The sequence below is a fragment of the Emydura macquarii genome, unplaced genomic scaffold (assembly GCF_026122565.2).
Source record: "Emydura macquarii macquarii isolate MOO-44397 ecotype Brisbane River unplaced genomic scaffold, CSIRO-AGI_Emac_v2 contig_431, whole genome shotgun sequence".
NCBI lineage: Eukaryota > Metazoa > Chordata > Testudines > Chelidae > Emydura > Emydura macquarii.
In genome coordinates, this window is record NW_027130568.1 from 692,116 (window position 1) to 715,332 (window position 23,217).

Consider the following 23,217-nt stretch of genomic DNA (forward strand, 5'->3'; position numbering starts at 1 on the left):
CCAGAGAAGTAAAGTGTCATGCTGTGCTAAAAGTGTTCCTGTTGCCCATTAAAAATGTAATAGTTTTTCTCTTGCTCAAATCTGCAGCAGCAAAATAGAGGGACCAATGAGTCTACCCACCAATTCAGTTTGTCAACACATTTATGCATCACTCCTGATGTTCAGGATCAGCAACTCATTCACATAAGAAAGTGATCATTTTGCCAGCCAGTTCAAATGAATGAGTGAGTCAACAGTTGTTACCATTAATTCTCAGTGCATGGGTTTTGAATATCACATTTGGGGGAGAGAGAGCTCAAGATATGGTTTATAAGAGAAAAAAAAGCATTACATAGACAATGTTAAAGAATGTCTGCATGTTGTATCAGTTTATCTTAGAAGCAGAAGCAGAATTAATATACAACATTAACATTTGTAGTAATAGAGCAAAAACACTGAAATGAAAGGGCAGCACTGATTGGGTGATTTCAAGCTCCATTTCTGATCGCCACTTGAACAGATTGCTACTTAGGTTATCGACTATGTGAAGAACATCCCAATGAGAAGCAATTCACACTGCAACTTTCACTAGGGTTCATTTGCTGCTACAATTCTATGCTTTACCCCCTCCAAGCTTATTTTACTAACAGTTTTGGTTGAGCTAAATGGCTCATTTCCAAGACATGCCTTAATTTTTTCTGATAAAGTAAGCTGAAACTTTCATTGGAAGCTGAACTTTTGCCCAATACATTAAAAATGAGGACTTGGTTCTTTATATAATGATCAGCTGAGTTAGAAGTCAAGCACAAGAGTATAATAAAACATGCAAGACATTAATTCCAAAAAATACTTTTGCCACATTCATTAACCTTTAGTCACAATTCTGTATTGGGATAATAATCAGTTCATATTGTTTTATAAGCTCGGAATGAATAATATTTCTTTAGGTTTATTATGCACAAAAATGCACTTTATGGAAGCATCTCTATTCAGGGAAGTACTAAGTATTACTTAACTTGAAGCATGCTTGTAAGTCCTGTTGAATGAGGACGGACTTAAGCATGGACTGAAGTGTTTTCTTGAAACAGGACCTAAATGCACATGGTCTAATCTATCCCTTGCAGTCTTCTTGCTGTTTGTCTGAAACACATGCCATTAAATTGGCATGGTAACCTTCAGAACTGTTTATGCATAAGGCATCCATCTTATTTCTGTAAATCAAGGTTATGACATACCCCGGTATAATCTAGATTGATGAACAGCTGTGTCACCTCACCCTTCTTACCTGGGGCTCCCTTTACACTGCTTTTCTGCTGCAGCCACCACTCCTGAACTGCTCATACATTGCCTTCAGCACTCCCTGCTATATTGTGTAAGTGCTGCAGCCAGACACTCTTGAATTACACTGCACGGTGGCTCCAGCCCATTCACAGTCCCAAAAATGTTATTTTATTAATAGAAATGATATGCACAAATGCTGTTATCCCAAATGGAGTTTCCCAAACACTTCAATTCAAGCACACTGGCTTAGATAAAACAAAGAAAACAAAGAGATAGATTTTGAGTGAACACAGAAATGAGGCATAAAAATCAGAATTGGTTATAAGAAAAATAAAGGTAAAACACAACTAATGCCTACCTTTAACCTACTAGGATAAATTCAAAGCAAAGTTTCTCTCACCACATGTTTCAGTAGTTTACTGGCTGAACTTCTTTCAATCAGGATCCCTCCCCCAATCAAAAGCTGCTTCCTTTGTTCTTCAGATGTTTTGAATGCTGTGGGCAGAAATAAAAGGAGGTATCATTTGGGGTGTCCCCTCTTTCTTTTTATACTCCTCTCCCTCCTTGGAGAAGTTTCTCCAGCTGGGAGAAGGGCACTAGGCAGTCTCCCTGGACAGGAACTCTATGCTGTTTGTTTACTAAGATGTAGATTTTCACCCATGTCCCTTTTCCTGCCAATGAATAGCCACTTAGCAAGTGATGGCCCATTTGACCTTGTTTATACTTGGCTGAGGGGTCAGTTTGCCCTTTATCTCTGAGGAACTGGTTTGGCTTGGAACATGTCTTAAGCCTGGTTTACACTGCTGGAAGCCATCGACTGGAGATATGCAAGCTAAGTAGTGTAGATTGCGTATTTCCCATTGACTTACTAATTTTCATTTACCGCAGCGTCTCCACTGTACTGCACCGACAGGAAATGCCCTCTGATTGACACAGCCTTATGCTTTTTGAGACGTTCGATCTACAGCATCGACCAGAGAGCACTTCCTGGATCGACTGAGCGGGTCTCCACTGCCCACTCAATCAATCCCACAAAAATTGATCCTGCAGTGCTGGTACAGCCCCAGCAGTGTAGACATACCCTTAGTAACACCATACCGCAGAATCTTATAATTTTATATACAATATTGCCACACATATTTTCTCAGGACAATATTGATCAATAAATTATGAGTTTTCAATTGATACCTCACAAGATATACTTTGTACAGAAATTATCACAATAAGGTACAAGGGGTAAATACAGGGGTACAGACTGCCACAAAGATCAATGACTATTATTGCTCAATTGCAGAGTTTAAAGCAATGTTTCTATTTTACTGAGATGTGAATTATTAGCATGTTTAATAAATTAATGTAATAATACCACTAATTTATGTTGACAAAGCCTAATTTTCAAAGCACTTCCAAAACCAGGCCAGATTAAATTGCATTTACATTGATGCACATATACATTTTAAGCCCAGAGTTTTGTTTTGTGCCCTAAAACTGCATATTGTTTCATGATTTAGAATGGCTCAGTTCTAGCTGTGCTGGTGCAGGGGATGGATCTTGTGGCAAAGGATTGGAAATAGAAGCAACCAACTTGACACATCCCTGCTCCTCATCCCATGAAAGCCTCTCTGCAGGTAGATTTAAGTGCTGGGTCTCCACATGCTGGGAGTGAGTGGGCCAGTGGGACTGTTGCTGCATTAAGCCCCACAGCAATTTTTAAGCATCAGATAATTTGGCAGTTTTGAATTAATTGCCATAACCTCTTGGGAGAAAGATCTCAACATCTGGTGGCACAGCTCAGCAGAATGTGGTGGATGAAAAAAGGGAATTAGAAATTAGGATGCATAAAGAAGGGAAAAGAGGATAAACTAAATTACATTACAAAGCCTCTATATAAATATATGATACATCATCACCTTGAACACTGTATTCAGTTTTGGTCACCTCATATTAAAAAGTACACAGAGAAGGTGTAGGGAAGGGCAATGACAATGTTTAGAGACAGGTGGGGAAGCTGTATGTGATGGATTAAAAAGACTAGAAATAGCGATCTGGAAAAGAAGAGGAGCAAAGACAGATGTAGAAAAGCAAGGAACTGTATAGAAAAAGCCATTCATACACCCTATTTCCTTTTACCTGTAATACAAAACAAGAACACATACAAAGAAATTAAAAGACAACACATTTAAAAAAAACCTTGTGATAGGAAATGTATTTTGCAAAGCATAATTAACCTTAGAAAGTTCATTGCCATAGGATGTTGTTAAAATAGTGTAGTGTGATTCAAAACAGGATTAGCAATATTATATATATGAATAAGAAAAGTATTTACATATGCTAGGATACAGATAACAAGGACTCTCCATCCACATGCTTCTGTGCATAAAATGATTACCATCTGGGGACAGGAAGAGTTCCTCTCCTCCATGGTATAAACTTGCACAATTGGTCAACTGTTTTATGTAGTTTCATGTTTTCCTGTAAAGCATTCATCACTTAGGATTGCCAAGAATCAGGATATCACAGTAGATATATTCTGGTGCAACATTTCCTATCATCCTAATTCTTGTTTTCAAAGGAGGATGAGGTTCTAAGAGGAGGTTTATCACGATTGGCAAAAATCTCCAATGGACCCTTGAGGGAGTCTCTGTTTGGAAAATGGCAGCTGAATCAATCTCAGAATACAGATTTATAGGCACAATAGGATGAAGTGTCCTTAACACGGAAGTACCTTTCCAAACTCTAGTTTTCGGAAGACAGGGTGTGGATAAACAAGGACTGCAAAGAGTACCAGAATGGATGGCAAATGGGAAAAACTGACCCAGTAGATCATTGGGAAATATCTGTAGTTTAAAGGCACAAATCTGTGGTCCTCACTTGGGTAAAAAAATCCCATTGAAGAAAATGGGAGTAAGGGCTGCAGAATTGGGTCTTTAAAAAAATCAAAACAAAATAAAAAACAAACCTCAGTAAAGTGAGAGAGCTTGATTGTTTTTTCTTTTTTTTTTCCCTCAAGTGTTCATAGCTCATTTCTTTTTGCTATAAAGCTCTCTACTTTTAAATCCCCCCCGGCTACAATTAAAGTCTCCCTTGGCTGGAGAGCTTTCAGCTAAAAAATGTAAAAATAAAATAACCCCTAACTTGTCAGGGGATCCCAGCTTGGCAGAGGAATCGTTAACAACAATGCATTACTACTCATTATGAACGATGCTCTCTTAAATATGGGATCAGTTAAATCATGATTACACAGCAACCTCTCCTGTTTTTATGTCAGAGATGCAAGGACCTAAAAATTTAATATTTTACCACTTCTGTTAGCTACAAATCAAACAGGAGACTTTTACTGAAGAAAAAAATGGCATGTTTTAAAAGTCAGCTCCTTTACAAAAGGCTCTCTTTCCCTCCAGAAGAGCTTCTGATTAGAAAAGGGCTGTGTTTAAAAACTGAGCAATTGATCTGAAAGAATAATAGCTTAGTTGGATAAACTGTGGTAGACTGCTAGTCCCAGCTGTATTGGCAGGAGAAGGCAGAAACAGGTTAAGAGTTATTTATGGGGAAGTAACCTTACTTGTTTTCTTTCAATTGAAAAGGAGAGAGAGAGAGAGAGAGAAAGAGAGACAGAGAGAGAGAAGGGGAAAAAAGTTTCTACTTAGTGATAACCAGTTTATTTAGTGATCAGAGCCACTCATAAAACAGTAAATCAAATTATGCATGGTGCAATTTCTCATCTTCAAAAGAATCTTAAATTCACATTAAGAATAGCAAATTTAATTTAGTTAGTAATTAATAATCTAGTGTACATCTACCCACTTTCTCCAAACATACAATCATCACTCATCATTCGAGTATATAAAAACCTCAGTAATGATTTCCAGTCCCATCCATCTTTCTCTAGATATTTATTTGTTCTTGGATATGAAGAAAAATATGCATATTTCATTCAACTTTAAAGAAAGTGTCTACATTTTCTAGAGTGGTCAGTGACTGTGTGTGCCTAACCTGCAACACCTTAATTTCTGAGTAGGACCTGATTTTCTGAAATACTGAGCAATCAGCCTTTGAAAATCAGGTCCCCTTAAGGTGTGCCAAGTGAAACATTGAAAAAATGATTCACTGTTCAGTTTCTGACTTTTGAAAATTTAAGCCTGCCTATATTTATATAAAAACTGTGCAATCTCAATGATACTTTAGAGGTCTAAAACCCATTATTCATTGATATCAACTGCTTTTTGGAGTACTGTGTGAAATGAATTCCTAGTGACCAGGTATCTGTATCATAAAACCACCAGTACTGCAAGAGGCATTTGTGTTAGTAACTTCAACAGATAAACCAACGGATGGAATGACAGACTGCCTACTGCCTCACCCCTAGAAGAGTCTCTTCAGCACAGGAGAAGGGACATGGAAACTTTTCAGCCTCCAAGGATCTCAGTCCAATACTTTCCATAAACACAAACTGCCATTTTGGGGGGGAAAAAAAAACAAACCAACCCACGGGTATAAAGCAGCACAACAAAACTCATTTTTTATTACATGGGTATGTCTACACTATGGAGTGAAGTCGATTTATTTCAAATTGACTTTCACCAGCCGAATTTTAGAAGTTGCAGGAGCGTGATCACACCACGCTCATTGTGTTGGGGTCTTGCATCCCCACTAGCCGCACTTGGGTTGGCAATCAAAGCATTGCACTGTGAGTAGATATCCCACAGTGCAACTAGATGCAGAGGCTTTTGGGAAGGTTGTCATCGTCCCATGATGCAATGTGCTCCCTCCCCCTCCCTTCTTGTCCCAAAGAAATGGCAAATGTTTTTTTGCACCCTTTTTCTCTGCCACATGCATGCCATTGCTGGAGAGGCATGGAGCCCACTCAGCTCTGCACTATCATTGTGAGCATCACAAATACCTCATGACTTATCCTGCAGTATTTTCAAGGGTGAGACAGGATCCAGAATGCGGAAAATTGCGATGTTACTGAGGCCATAGAGCGAAACAATTCCCATTTGCTGCAGGCTATCACACATCATCTTAAGTTGGTGGAGCGCCTGTTCTCATTCCAAGAAACAAGCACAGACTGGTGGGATCACATTGTTATGAATGTGGGGGATGATGAGCAGTGGCTGCAGAACTTTCGCATGCGAAAGGCCACCTTCCTTGAACTTTGCGTAGAGCTGTCCCCAAGCCTGAAGCACATGAATACTTGCTTGAGACCAGCTCTGACAGTGGAGAAGCAAGTGGCCATCACTCTGTGGAAGCTAGCAACCCCAGACTGCTATCTGTCAGTTGGGCATCAACTCAGAGTCGGTAAATCCACCGTGGGAGCTGCTGTGATGTAATTGTGCAGGGCCATTAATAGACTTCTGCTATGAAGTGCAGTGACTTTGGGAAACGTGCAGGACATAGTGGACAGGTTTGCAAAAATGTGGTTCCTAAACTGTGGGAGGGTGATAGATGGCACCCATATCCCTATCTTAACACCGGAGCACCTTGTTATAGAGTATATAAACTGGAAGGGATACTTCTCAATTGTGTTGCAGGCCTTTGTGGATCACAAGGGACATTTCACCGACATCAATGTCAGGTGGTCTGGAAAGGTGAATGGTGCGCGCATCTTTAGGAACTGTTCAAAAAGATGTAGGCGGGAACTTTCTTCCCTGACCAAAAATAAATATTGGGGATGTTAAAATGCCAATAGTGATCCTAGAGGATCCTGCCTACCGTTTGCTCCCCTGGCTAATGAAGCCCTACACAGGGCACCTGGACAGGGAGAAGGAGTGTTTCAATAATAGGCTCAGCAAGTGCAGAATGGTGTTGGAATGTGCATTTGGCCACTTAAAAGCAAGATGGAGATGTCTACTCACTAGACTTGATATCAGTGAAAAAAAATCCTATCCGTTATCTCTGCATGCTGTGTGCTCCATAATGTGTGTGAAACAAAGGGGGAAAAGTTCCCCCAGGGCTGGGTCATCGCGGCTCATAGGCTGGCTGCAAATTTTGAGCAGTCAGATTCCAGTGCTACACTGAGAGCCAACCGCGGAGCCCTGCGCCTCAGGAAAGCATTGAAAAAATGTTTTTGGAATGAACCGCAGTAATGTATGTCTCTGTCAGTACTGTGCCTTTCTTTTCCATTCCCCCCCCTCGCACCATCGGACCCCTTCCCTTCATTCCCCACCGACAATCTCCAAGTTATGAATGAATAAAGACAAATGTTTTTAAAGCAGTACAGTTTTATTTGTGACCCGTTTCAGTGGGGGGGAAAGGAAGATAAGTTAACATTGTCATCAGGCTACTTTGCCATCCAGAGCAAAGTGTGACTGTGCAAACAGCAATGGTTGTGTGCAGTTCTTAAGGGGGCCATCACCTCTTTCTGCTTGCCTCCACCGATGTGGAGTGGAGCAGGTACTGAACCCTGCTCAACCTCCTCCTACAGTGCTTGTTGGTTGAGCGTTTTAGAGGGGCTGCAGAGTTAGTCTGTCTTGCTGCTGCTCTTCCTGGAGCTCTACCAGATGCCTCAGCATGTCAGACTGATCCCTCATAATATGCAACATTTCCTGTGGCATTGTGTGCTTCTGCTCCTGTGCTGATTTTCTGTGCTCCATGTCCATGTGTAGTTTTTCTGACAAGGACATCCTCCAGGTTCTGAGATCTGTGTCAGCAGCCATGGAGGCGTTCATTAGTTCATTGAACATCATCCTGAGTTTTTTTCCCACTTCCTAATCTGGGAAAGGTGCTCTGCGGGAATACAAGATGGGGTGAAGGACAAGGTGTCCACTGTAAGGCAAGCAAAGTACAAAGTTGCCATTGTTAGCTGACCCCATGAAGTAAAAGATATGTTATAATGTAAAAAGAACTCCCTTTCATATCACAAGGTGAAGCCAGACCCACATTCCAATCTATACATATTGCCTGGGTCAGAGTGGCATTCCAGACATGGTAAGTAAGAGGCCCTTGCATCCATTATATTGAGGTCTCAGTAGAACTACATTCCCCAGTCCACATGTAAGAAGAAGGATCACTGGCCTCCCCGTTATCATCCCAAAAGACTGGTTTGGGAGGAGGTGGTCAAAACGGATTAAAGGAGGCTGTGGGTGAAGTGTAGCTAGAGAAAAGATAGAGCAATGAGTTCCCAGACACATAATGCCCATGCCAACAATACCACGACTAGGAATTGTCTGTGTAAGGGCCCAGGGACACCGTTCATGGCAGGAGAATAAGACACTCTGACTATATTGGCCGGATACTGTAATCTTGCACCATCTTCCCGAGGTGACCATGTGTGATATCAGTCTCCTGAGGGTAATGCAGGCAGAAAGGGAAGATTTGCTGAAAGCATCAGGATACATAAATAGTCTGTTCCGGGGGTAACAGTCTGCTGAAGTTTACCAACACCCAGGAAGTCCATCCCACCAAAAACACAAACTCCTTTTTTCCCCAAAATAAGAAACTGGACTGGGGACATAACCACAGAAGTGACATTTGCTATACATATTCACTAGATGTGCCTTCCCCGGCATCTCGGTCAGTACTCCTGTCCTGTATCTGGCTGGGCTGCTCTGGGGTAACGAAAAGGTCCTGGATCTCAGGGAGAATGGATACCCTCCTCCTCCTCATCCAGAGAGTCCTCCTCGTTCATCCTGGACTGGGATTCTTCAGAGATATCAATGCTGCACGGTGGCACAGTGGTGGGGTCACCATCGAGAATCACATGCAGCTCCTCATAAAAGCATCACATCTTCAGTGACGAACCAGAATGACTGTTTGCCTCCCTCGTTTTCTGATATGTCTGCCTCAGTTCTTTGATTTTAATGCGGCACTGCTGCGTGTCCCTGTTGTGGCCCTTCTCCACCATACCATGCAATATCTCCTTGTAGATATTAAAATTTCTTTTGCTGGCTCGGAGCGGAGCCAGAACAGACTCTTTGCCTCACAGGCTGATGAGATCCAAGACCTCGGGTTGACTCCAGGCTGGAGCGCATTTGGGGCTTGCAGTTGCCATGAGCAGTTCAGCTACAAAGCTCTCTCCACTCTGACCAAACAGGAAATGGAAATTCAAAATTTCCCAAGGTTTGAGGGGAGGAGCTATTTCCTGTTTATGTGGCCATGTTGCAGCAGAGTGTGAATGTCCAGAGAGGTCACAACAGAGCATTATGAGATACCTCCCAGAGACCAATGACATCAATTTACTCTGCCTACATTGACACTGATTAGACCCATAGAATTTGATTTCGGTGCTATGCCACTTATGGAGGTGGTTTTATTAAGTCTAATTTCACCACGATTTAGGTCAGTGGAACTGACGTGCGAGTGGAGACACATACTTTAGGAGGTCGACATAAGTGGCATTACGTAATCCTACATTGTCAGTGAAGATCAGGCCTATGAAGTGCATAGCAATCCCACTGCGGCAGGCTCTGGGAAACACACAGTGGAGTGTAGTTTGCTGTTGCTTCTATTCCCAGCTATTAGGGACTACTTTCCACAACAAACGTGCTAGTTGGTTACAGCATGGGTAGGCCCCTTTTTCTTGTGGCTGTGACATGGGACGTAATGGAAAGGCCTATAAGGGCCTGACTCTCAGTTATGCTGTTCCTGCAATTGGGGCAGGGACAGAGAGGGGGGCAAAGATGACTTTAAGCCACTGTTGAGCTTCTCATATTCTAGGACTATACAGGCACCTGCCTGTATTGATGGTGTAAGATAGAGCAGCCTCAGTGTTGCTCTATTCTATGCTTTGTTTCCCATGATTTTCTGTCAGCCCTTATGTAGCGCTCTATACCAGGGAAATCCCCTTCACAGGAGTATCACAGAATAATCTTCTACTGGTCCCGGCCATCAACATATGCAGCAATAGTTAATTCTGATCTCAAGCTTCATTCACTGGAATGTGCCAGATATTTTGGAAACATGCTTGTTATTCTAATATTAAATCTATAACACAACAAAAGGAGAACTCCTGAATAAACACTAGACTAAATCTCGCTGCTGACTTCATACATAGTAAGATAGTATTTTAACACATCTTGTAATGCCTGAATGAGATGATACAAATAATAGTTCATGCTGGTAAAAGATTAAAGAGAATACAACAAGGTGTCTAGTAAGTCATCAGGCATAAAACATCATAGTGATAATTATATTACAAAAGCCTTAATTGTAGGATACAGGCTTACACAGAAGGTCTATTTATCCATTTTTTCAAAAACACGTATGACATCTAAGTCAATTCGTATAAACTAAGTTTGTATATATTCCAAGAATTTGTCAATAAATTGTTTAGGTTTCCAAAATAAAAAAATGTGTTGTTTGAATTCAAGGTTTGGTATTTTGTAAAGGGAAAAAAGAAATGCTGTTCCATGTTTTTCTTTCAGAAAGTTTATTTGACTAGTATCAGGAGTCACTGCATATATCAAATGCTGAGGACTAGGTTAGAATAGATATAAGTAAATATGCTTGGCCAAATTAGATGTTTATTATTTGATATTTTGATGGATGATTTCTATGTTCATTAAGCATTTCTTAGATTTTATCTATTTAAATTTCACAGTTGCACATAATTATGGGATAAGCTTTTTTCTCTATTTTTATCAATTTAAATTTTCATAACTGCAGGAATTTATGGGGATGTCAGACAATTATTTATGACAGTAGACATCAACATTCAAAAATTTAAAGATTTATAACTTTAAAACACAAATTGTTAACATCACATGTCAAAATATACAAAGTAAATATCCTTAAATCAAACTACTAAGTTATCAAGAAGCATTTTTCTTACTTTATCTATCTGTACATTTAGTCTCATCAAAGGAAATATTTTTCATTGGTTTATGTATGGTGAAATTTACTTTTATTAACATTTACTGATAAAAATCAAATCCTATGAAGCCTTTAAATAAACGAGAAATCCAGAAAATTTGTTTCTTTGTATTGCTGAGCTACTTGCAGGATAATCATTTTTCATTCTGCGTGACAGACTGCATGACAGACAATTGAGCAAGTCAGCAAAGATTTTCAAACATGGGTGTCTAAAATAAGACAACTAAATAAGTGGCTTGATTATCAGAGGTACTGATCACCCATAAATTCTATAGAGACTTCTGACAAGGTGAATTTTTTACTTGCTTTTTCTTAAATTGTTGATAGTCTTGTCCCAGATTTGTTGGTTTTCCCAGGACCTTTCAACAGATCATCCCTTGCAACCATTTGTTTAGCAAAACATTCTTTGCCTTTGCCATCTGAGAATTCAGAAGTTATCATGCTGCATATTTGGACCTAATACTCTGATGTGGTTATTTTAAAATGGCTAAGGAGATTTCAGTGACGATCAGTTTGATATGTCCTGCTCTCATGTGGGCACCTACTTATGAATGGTGATCTGTTGCTTCCATTTTGGTCTCCACTTTACCTTTAAGAAACTAACACAAAAGGCCACCTCTCATGCAGGACACTGTTTCTAAATGCATGATGCACTGAGAGGAAAGAGTGATACAGAAAGCTTTTAGAGTAATAACTCAGAGACAAACACAGTCAGGGTGATGCATTTTGCCTGTTATAACATTCAAGCTTTGCTGTCCCTTCCCTGTCCCTGAACATTCTATTTTCCATAACTGATCAAAGGTTAAGAGCTGAGATGTATGCAATGCCTTAAAATATTTATTAAAATCTAGGAGCTGTATCTTCTTGCAACTGTCATTTTACCTAACTATTATAAACTACCAAAGAGTATTCTGCAAATGACTATACTTCTTCCATGAGGCATTTCATGGATAAGCAAATCAGCCTTTAATAGATACTTAATTTAAAAACAACAAAAACTCCTTCACCCACCTGCTTAATGGTTTAACCTTCAGGCTATATATAGTTGTATAAAAAATGACAAATAATTAAAATTGTAGGATGTCAAGCATTCAAAAGTTAGAAAATGCAGAATTAAGGTAGCATGTTCAACTTCAATTCTTAACCTTTGAGTGTATGCATTATGACACTGTCTTTAATTACATGATCACAAATTATTTTTTTCTACAGGAGCCCTGCCTCATTCAGTACACAGGCCAGATGTGACCACTGAATGAGTAGCTAGGTCTTATTTACTGCACATCATCAAAACCTTGCTCTGAATATAGAATTATACATTTCCTCATTGGATTTTTTATGCTGCTCATCGCTATAGCATCTGAGTGCTTCACAAACATTAATGAATTTATCTTCACAACATCCTGCGAGGCAAGGTGGCATTATCTCATTTTGCAGATGGGGACCTGAGGAACAGTAAGAAATATTTTGAGCCAAATTTTTCAGTCATTTTTATAGCACATTATATGTTCAAAGGATAGCTCTCATTGGCTTCAGTGACAGTTGTGAGCTCCTAGCACTTTGATAAATCTGATCCCTGATGTCTGAAGTTAAGCAACCAGAAAATGAAAACGCAGTTAGTGGCCAACTGTGAAAAGTTTGGTTTAAATGACTTATGAAGCAACACATAGGAACTTTCTGGGTGAGGCAGGGATAGAATCCAATTCTCCAGTGCGGCATTCAACTTTACTTGGAGACCATCCCTTCTCTTCCTGAAGTTCCCTGCCTCATTCACCACGTGCCTTACAACTTCTGCAACAGAAGAACTAGGGGACTTACAGACAACTGTTTCTTTCAGTACATAACCCTGACCACTGTCCATCTGAATCACAGAATAAGGCAACAGTCTGGTGGTAAAAAGATTATGTGGCCATGCAATTAAAGCTTCTATCTTAATGCATATGCACAAGGGGGCCAAAATATGTGTGCACAGGAAAACAACTGGCATTTCCTAACATTTGAAAACTTGAATTTCAACTCTGATGTACTTTTAAAGTATCTTTAGTATGTAATTTTCTAAGTTTTTTTTAAAGAGAAAACTGAAAAAAACCCACATAAATTCCATCATGTGAAACCATATTACCCACCATATGGGTTATCAGCAGGGTTTGATGCTTTAGATCCACTGCAGACCTCTACCACTTGTGCTCACAGAGTAACTGGTAGTAGGCTGTTATCTTCTATATGGACCAGCCACTAGAGGGGGATGAGACAAATTTTGCCAGTGGATTTCCCACATATTTGCTGACAGCGGAGGAATATCAAGACTTCAGAATCCTGGGTTAAATTCCAGGTTCTGGTGGGGAGTATGCGCCAATTGCTATATAAAGTGCTACCTCTGCTCCCTTCTGCTCTCATTTGCCCATCACCTCCTCTCTACCCCTGCTCCTGTCTCTGTCACAATTACCATATCACCTCCCCCACTGGCTCCTGTCTCTGTCCCCTTCTGCTCCCATCCACCCCAGCTCCTGTCTGTTCTGCTGCTATCCATCTCATGCTCTTGGCTCTGTACCCCCAAGGCTCTCATCTCCCCTTCCCTGCTTGTTTCCTGTCTCTGTTCCTACTCTATGGCCCTCCATTTGTATCCCCTCCCCAGTGGCTCTAATCTCTTCTCTGATCCTCACTCATTCTTCCCCACCCTCTCACCAATTTATATCATGGTGCCCTGCTCCTTACCCCTTTGTTTTCACTCAGACTGATTCCTCCTTCTTCTGGAGCCACAGCGGAGCATTGAGATTACAGTAGAGAGTCTGCTTGCTTTGAGTTTCTGTGCCTGGAGCCACAACACCAGGTGGGAGAGGCAATTACAAAGGAAGTCCTGATCAACCCTTGTAGCTCTGGGACAGAATGTACTCAGTTGCTCTGAGAGATCAGCACAGGCACCATCCAATTGGTACACAGAAGCTGAGAGGGGATGGAGCATGCTCAGTGTAGATGAAATCTTCTAAGTATTTAGTTGCCAAACTGTTACCAAACCTCTAATGACCTACAATTTTCAGAAGATTATAACATGGCCAAAAGTGGAGAGAATTACACAGGGAAAGAAAAATGTTCATTCTCAACATCACGGTGACTCCCTTGCCAAATATAAGCCTCTGCTCCAAAAGTATAGAGATGTTAGATTGTCTCAATTTTTTTACATAGGCAAAACAGCATATTTTATCCTAAACTCATTCTCAGAAATGACTGAGACATTTTAGCTCTTTTTTTTTTAAAAAAGCCTAAGACAAATGGCTGGTCTGGAAAGTTTCAGACCAAACAACTACAGTTTTGCAAAGTTATAGAAATGGAAATGTTAGGCAATCTTAACAATAAGCATTGCTACCAGCTCTGCCTAAAATACATGTCTAGACCTCACCATCTGGGACAAATTTAGTCTTGGTATAAGTGGGCCAGTTGCTTTTACTGTTGTGAGAAATTAATTTGACCCTTTCTACTCCTGTAAGGTTCCATCTTGCAAGCTGCTCATCTCAGACAGACCTTTATGGCCATGCAGAATCCTATTAAAGTCAATGTGGTTCAGCATGGTTTACCCATGAGGAGCAGCCGGTGGGATCAACGCTTTAGGTGGTGAATTCTTTTAGGGCAGGTCCTTGACTTTATCCATGTTTGTAGCTAAAAACTAATAACAATGGAGAATAAGTTTGGGCAAGAGCAAGTTCCTCTGAACACAAAGGCATTCAGTAGCCACCAGTACAAGTCTACTTAATTACCTCTCACGTGGTGGGTGTGATGATCTTAAATCTCCTTTATATGGGCATTAGAAATACAATATTCTCACATATCTGCTGTCATCTAAGTGGGATTTATTTATTTAGTGAAATACAAGACATATAATTTTAGCTAATAAGTGCTATTAAAAAAAAAATTAAAAACAAATTGCATTGAACAAAACAGCAGAAAACTGACAAGCAAGATGTAGAAGAAAAGTAACCACAAACAGTCAACAAAAACCAAAAGCAAATAAATGCACCTAGCTTCATGCCCTGAAAGCTATCAAATCCTACTCCTACAGGGGTAAAGTCCCAACGCATGGGGCTTCTAGTGGGAAAACCTGCTGCCATTCCCTGCATCATGAATTTCTATGAGCATACACAGAAAGAGAATTCCTGCTGATTGCAGCTGCACAATGGGGTAAAAAGTGCAAAGATGTTTCTCAGGTAACTGAATCCTAGATCAAGTCAGGGCTTTACAATTATCACTTCAGCTGTGCAAAATATTCATTAAGAAAATTAAAACACTGAAAATTTGGCTTTTTTAGATGCTGCAAAATCTATGTGAAAATGCAATTGTTTACATTCCTGAAAATTTTGCCCAAGATGGTGGCAAAATTGTTTTCATTTATTGGATAGAAGCAAAAACTCCAGTGGACCTTTTCATAATACATTTTCAAGTACTGAGCTGGGTTGGCTGGGTATATCTCATAGCTGAAATCACACTAATCAGTGCCGCAAATTTGTCCCAAATAGCCAAATAGTAATGCTACCTAGCTTTTACCTTGCACTTGTCATGGGTAGATCTCACAATGATTTACAAAGGAGGTCAGTATCATCATCCCTGTTTTACAGATTGGGAAATTGAGGCACAAAAAGGTGATGTGACTTGTTCAAGGGGTCATAGAGCAGGCTAGTGGCAAAGCCAGAAAAGAATTTAAGTCTCCTGAGTCCCTGGTTCAGTGTGTTATCCACTAGGTCATACTGCCTCTCAAGACCTGCTTTAAAAGAGGAGGGCATATGCCTCCCAAAAGAAGTAGAAGAAGGCAGCGGGGCTGCTCTCCACCAGGGACACTAGACAGCTAAGAGCCCATCAATCCTCCTCTGAAGGGGACAATAGCAGATGGGGGAGAATAAGAGTTCTCAGTAAAGGGTGGCTTGTAGATCTGCTTAGGGGAAAGGTCAATGAGTGGGCCTAGGTAGTTGCATAGTATATCAGGTTAAAAAGTAGCATTTCATGTTTTCGAGATTTGATGTAAAAAAAATTCAATTGCCCCCAAATTTAAAAAATATGAAATGCTGCGGTCAAAAAAATCTGTTCAAATTCAATGTCAATTTTTGTGCACATAATTTCACAAGAAAATGCCTGAGTACCGACACTTTTAACTTCACCAAGAAGCAAACATACAGTCACTGCAGAGGTGAGAGTACATGTATTATGCACTTTCTGCAGCCAACGCTGATGAGGAGTGGTTTTCCAGACAGCCTTAAGTAGAACTTTCTGTGGAAGTTGGCAAAAGCATGGATGGCCATTGCAAGGTCCACATTAATAAGGTTTGGCTGCAGCCATAGATGAGAGGTGCTATGAACTGCTGCTGCTATCTCAGAGTTACAATGGATCCATTTAAGAACATGGGGCTGTGAACCATTTTAGTATTATTTATACACCTTGTCACACTATTCCATGAAAACTGAATGACAGGCACACATTGTTCATATTTTAAGTGGTACAGACACTTCCTCCACTTGTGCCTTTAAATGCTTTACTTCCGTCTTGTTGAGGCTAAGCCACATCACCACAGTTGCCATTCATCCACATTAAGAGATCTGTTGGTCTTCCTCTTGCTGGAACTACTGTTCCTGTGAGAGAAACTAGACACCAGCAGAGAATATTGCTATATTTGGGTTAAGGAGTGAATAGAAGAGGGACAATAATACTTCCTTTAAAAATTGGCAGGTAAGGACTCAAGGATCCCTCCATCCACAGATAAATACAACTCAAGATGCTGATTTAGCAAAGGATCTCCAAATACGGACACTTGTATAAAGTCACACTCAAGTCCATGGAGTCCACTCTTGCAGGGTTTTATTTCATATAGTAACTTTCAAAAAACAAAAACATGATAAATAAACTTCTGAAAATGCTTTAAAGAATAAAACAAAACTATTATAGTTTTAAGTCCCATAAAGTTCTCTGTTATCACAATTTTTGGGAGTGGCTGCACACTTTGGTTTGCCCTATTGGCCCATAATTTGTCTTCATAGTAGACATTAAGATCAGAAGGGACAATTATGGTAATCTAGACTGACCTCCTGCATAACACAGATCCATGGAATTTCCCTTAGTAATTCCTGCATTAAAGCCCTATCTACATCCACCCTTTCACTATCACAGAGTTTCATTGCACACCAAATAACTCATGTTCATAAACGTCATAAAGTCAAGCAGGACTGGAGCCTGGGTGTTTTTCTTTAGTACTCCTAACACAATGTGTGTATATTCAGATCGCCCCCTTTTTTCAGCCAGCTTCTAACCATTTTTGATTGTTAAGGCTGTGTGATGTGTACAGCAACAGTGAGGTGACTTCTTATCTACAAGTAAAAGCTGTCTGATAAATCTCAAAGATGAATAATTTATATGGCAGCAGCAGCGGAGAAAGCAGCATTTCACACTTTTTTCATGTAAAATGTCACATGAATTCCAAATGGACCAAACAATTTGTATGAGTTTGAGACCTAAATTCACTGTTGGAAGGGGGAAGAAGGAGGGAGGAGAAGTCTCTGAACTATGAGGTATAGTAATTATCATTTTACTTAAGGAAAGGTATTTTGATCCATCTGTTCCTTTTTTATATTGATTAAAATACAGAAACAAATGATAGCTACTGAAATAAACATAAAGTAATAATTATAATACACACTCAAACGACATCAATATTGCAAATAGGGCTGTTTCTTAGACTCAGTTTCAGGCCATTTAGAGGAATGCTGTAAGGCTAATTTTTTTCATTCCCTAAATCAGATGTTAAGACCCCTAGTTGCACAGAAATAAGACAGAATATTACTACTTACATTATTATGTATGCATATTACCAAGTTGTTTACATGTAAAATGTAATAAAAGGTGGATGCTCTGGGTTTGAGGGAAAGGCACAGTATCAAACAGAAGTGAAGGAAGTGGATGGAATATAGTAGAAAGAGTTGACATCGGAAACAATAAATCAGCCACTGGAATACATATGATGCAGCAAACAGAGAAAAGACCTCAGGGGGAAAGAAGGAATGATCCAAGAAATATACACAGACTTGCCTGTGTCATCCTACAAAAGATGTATATAATATAAAGAAAAAGTAACCCTGGTTACAATTGACAGGAATACTAGCTGTGAGTGGCTGCAGATCCCCAGTTCTTTCTCTCTGTTTCTGTGGCCTTCCTATCATTAACTATCTGAAAACTATTCAAACATTGAGTTTATCCTGCCAACACACCTATGAGTTAGGTAAACAGGGGAAACATAGATTAAGCAACATGCCCAAGATCATCTGGTAAGTCTGTTGCAGAGTTGGGAACAGAACCTAGGTTTCTTCTGTCCCAGTATAGTGCTCACAAGAAAGATCATAGCAACTTACAGAAGCACCGAAAGGTTTCATTTAGTACCATCATGGTGATATGTACAATGAAAAGAAGTCCATACTTAATACCTAATGTGGTCTATGGTTATGATGAAAATGGGTCTGTGTTATCCCATTCTTTTCAGTATATTGGCAGTACTATGATATGTGATGACTCACAACAAGGCACAGGTGGTTGCATAATGTAGCTATGTTCTGTAGTATGCTTTTGCTATACCTGTGACTCAGAGTATTCCACCTGCCTTCTTTGCTGATGGTGCCTAGATTACCCTCATTCCCAACTGATCCCTCCCTGCTGTATTACATCTCTCTGTGCCCTTGTACATCCCCATGATATGTTCTATTTGTGTGAATGTATTATATGTCACATGGAGCTTTCAAGTTGCATTCTACTTTGAAAGCATTCCATTACTTAACTAAATCTAGACTAATATCCACTTTTTATAGGTGTGCAAAGAGGGACAATCAGGTGCAGTAACCAGATTTTTCAAAGATCTCATATCTGACCTTTTCTTTGCTTATAGCCAGATTCTGGGCTGATGGTCTCATGCACTTAAAATAAAGAGGTATAATGATCTTTGATTGCATGGATTTTTTTCAATTTAATTTTGTACTAGATTATACAAATCCAAACTAAGATCCTAATCTTGAACCCACTGCAGAAGTGAAGCTCTCAGTGCATTAAGAGAGTAAAGACAGTGAAATTAGGCCTGAAAAGATATGTCACTCCTTTTCCTCATTATCTCTTGGTGGATATATATTTGTGCATGGTATGATACATTACTTTTGCCAGTTAGATACAGTAACTAAATTATGATTAATATGGTGTTGGTCTGAAACACACTCTGACGTGGGGTTTTTCCTGAGTAAAGACTGTCGGATTGAGCAAGTAGCATGTAGTGAAAGAAGAACCTCTGTAAATTCAGTTTATATCAGATAAAGTACAGATACTAATCTGAACTGTCTGAACCTCTTGACTATGCAAAATTTGATCGGGAATAAACTCACTTCCCAGCCTTCCAGTGTCAGAATCATAAAGGTCTGAACTACATGAAATTAAATCTACTTGGAAAAAATAATGTTATACAAACTTAAAACCTAAAACAAACAAACAAAAAGGTTCAGTTTAAAATCTGAGTGAAAGTTTAGGTTAGTTCTTATTTTATCAAAATTGATTTACTCATCCCTGGTATGATTTTCTGAAAGAAATTAAAGAGCTTACAGCAAAATACAAAAATGAAATTAACAAAGTGCTACTCTGTTCCACCAGCAGAGGGAACTGTTAGACAGTGTTAGAGACTAACACTCTCTGTAGACAAAAATGCATTTAAACTGCCTCTGCAGCAGCCAGCAGTAGAACCTCCTGGATAATGATAAAGTCATTTTCAAAACTAGAGTACAAGTAAGATTAGATTTTGTGTCATATTTTAAAGAAAGGTAAATGCATTTTTTCACCACAAGATAATATTATAGGAATAACATTAATAGTTATGAATTTAGAGGCATAAACATCCTTTGATCAAATAGTTTCCACTGAGGGCAAGAAAGGAAACAACTGTTAGCAAAAGCCAGTTTACAACAAATCAATTGTATGCAAGAAAGCTATATGTTCATATGCACCAAGATATTATCTCAAGATTAATAAAACTAAGTGAAATTAATTAAATGAATTCCCTTTGGCAAAGGAAATTAAGTCAAAATACAATGGTGATACATATTAGACATTTTTGGTCAAATTTTGTGCCAAATTGTTCCCCAGGCAACTTTACTAACTGCAGAGGAGTTGCTTGGAGGTTAAGTGAAAAGTTGGCTCTATTTACTATGTAGTTTTTAAAAGAAAATTGTTTGATGACTATTAGAGCCAAACTGAAGTCAATGGGAGCTGTGTGAACTTTGAAAATCAGACCACTTATTCAGATGCCTACTTTTAGTCATTTTCATTCTAAGCTTTAGGTTTGTGTAGTAAGGTGCTGTGGCCTTCCTTGGAGCCTGGGCCTGAGGAAGGGTTGCAACGCCCCTGCTGGACAGAACAAGGCCCTACAGGCCAAATACCCTGGAAACAGAGGAATGGAGCCAGGACAGGAAAGGGAAGCATAAAAGGCCAGCCTAGCAGCTCAGTCAGGGGAAGCTGCTGCCGGAGACAGACGTGTCTTCCCAGAGGAGGCGGTCTGGGCCTGACCCAGGCCCTGTGGCTGTGCGGAGCAACCGCCCCACCGACCGGAGTGTCCAAGGCCTGCCCGGGTTGCCGGGTCCGAGTGACTGGAGAGGGCCGCCAAGCCCTAGTGACTGGAAAGGGCAACAGGCCCTAGTAGCTGGGAAGAACTACCTGAGACCACTGAGTGGGAGAAACCCCCTGAGGTCCGGCCCTGACCTAGAGGAGCTGCCTGACATCAGGGACCCAATGGAGCTGCCTGTGACTGGTGTACTGGAGGACCCACTGGGACCTGGAGGAGCTGCCCTCTGCTGACGACCCCGAGGAGTTTCCAGACCTGCCGCCGGTCGACAGTGAGGGACTTGTGGGGCTCCCACTTGCTGTCTACCCCAGAGGCCCGGAGAAAGACCCCTGGCTGCAGGTACCTGGGGACAGGATGGGAGGAAGTAGCCCAGGGACAGCCGATTATAGAGTGGCTGAGAGTGTGGCTGAACCAGTCAGCGTGTTGTGGCTGGATCCCTGCTAACCCGGTGGCAAACCACTTTGCCACTGATAGGGCCCTGGGCTGGGATGCAGTGAAGTTGGGTGGGCCTGCTTCCTCTGAGCTTGCCTACCAGAGGATACCGAGCTTTGCCACCCCCGACTGCCTGCAAGGCCGGGGCTCTAGACTATTTTACCTGCCCCACCTGCTTGAGGGCTGGTGGGCTATTGACTACTTCACCAACCCTGCCCAGCTTGAGGGCTGGGGCTGTAAATGGCTTACCTGCCCTGTCCTGCCTGAGGGCCAGGGGCTAAGACTACTTGCTTGCCCCACCCTGCCTGAGGGCTGGGAGCAACAAATTGCGTGACTAGCCCACTCTGCCTGGGACCCGGAGCATAACCCATGAGCCTCTTCCCGTTAGAACCAGGCACTGTGGCCTTCCTCGGAGCCTGGGCACAAGGAAGGGTTGCAACGCTCCTGCTGGGGCGTGTCACCAGCCTACAGCTTGATATTTTATATATTTTTCCCACTGTATGTATAGATAGGCAAATATGCTCATATTTTGAGTCTATGTAGGACCAGAGTTTACAAACATAACGTGAAACACTTTTCTTTTATCACTATCTAAAAGCTCATCACTATTCATTTTTAACTCCCCTAATCAGTGGCAGAAAATCATATGAGTGTGTTCAGTTAAGTTGTACCATGAGCTATCTGTAACTAGAGTTTCTTTCCACATTTTCTTTAAAGAACAGAAGTGAAATGACAAAACAGGCCAAAAGTTTTAGGCTTAATCATGCTACTTCAGTTCTCAATTAGCCTAAAAGATATACATTTAAAACTGAGAGAAAGCTATAGTAAATCTTATGTATTGGAATGCAATTATATTCTCTTGAGTTGGCACATTAGAAATACCAGATACATCCATCTCTTCACACTTCATAATGATAAATAAAGAATTTCTGGATGTTTAAATATATTTAATTTTTATGGCTATCAACATTTTTACTATTTTTCTCTTTCTTTATATAAATGTTTCCCTTTTTTGTGTGGCCATCCATTTTAATTAAAAGAGTATTCAACATTTATATGCAAACAAGAATATTCTAAGTTATAACACAAAAGATTAACATCATGGATCCTGCTGTCATTCAAATCAATAGAAAAACTCCCATTAAGTTAAATGTTGCAGGATCAACCCCTCAACCCCTCTTCCCCCAATTTTGGAAGGGATATAAACACTTATTGTTTTAATGAATAAGCCACCCTCTAACTAATGGAAGTTAGGAAGAAACTTTTCCTGTTTGTTAGTGTTTCCATAACTGCTCACTGCTGGTTTCTTGCATTTTCCTCTTATGTATCTGGTACCAGCCAATGTCAGAGAAAGGATACCAGTCCAATACTATATGGCAATTCCTCTGTTATTATGTTTATTTGTAAACTTTTTTCTCTCTAATAAGGTCAGGTTTTATCACTTGATGGCAACTTCTCAGTCCAAGTTTAACTTGCTGGTAAGGAGCAGCTAGGAGAAAATACTTTCCTAATGTCTGAGAAACAGCTCTTAAGGCACAATAAAGGACTCGTTATGATCATGGTTTTTGAACAGCAGTCTCAATGCTACAGCTTCTACGATAAAGAAGCATAAAGCAGAATGGATGTGTTTGTATGTGCTGGATACCAAGAACCAAATTCTGACCTCAGATGTGTGGACACAAATCCTATTGAAGTCAGTGGGCATTCAATGCTGATCAAGGACATAATTTGAATCCAAATTCCATTGAAATATTTCTGACAGTATTTTGGTGAAAGCCGTGATTGAAGCAGTCACAGCATACAGAGTTGAGGAATCTATCCACATTTTTGCTATAGACAATGGAACTTACATCAATAAGACCTTTACAGATGTTTCAAAGGGGTTGTTTCCATACTTAACACACAGTACTTCACTTGTTTAATTCACATAATGGACCTTGTTGTGGGTACATTTGAAAAGCCTTTCTCAATTACCATGACCTTAGGGAAATTGTTTAAAAAACAGATTTTTTTATCAGCTGAAAGATAGGCATGGTATTTGCAGCTTTTGAGAGGAAGTGACCCTGTCAAAAGGGTCAAAATACCACCTACTCAAAACT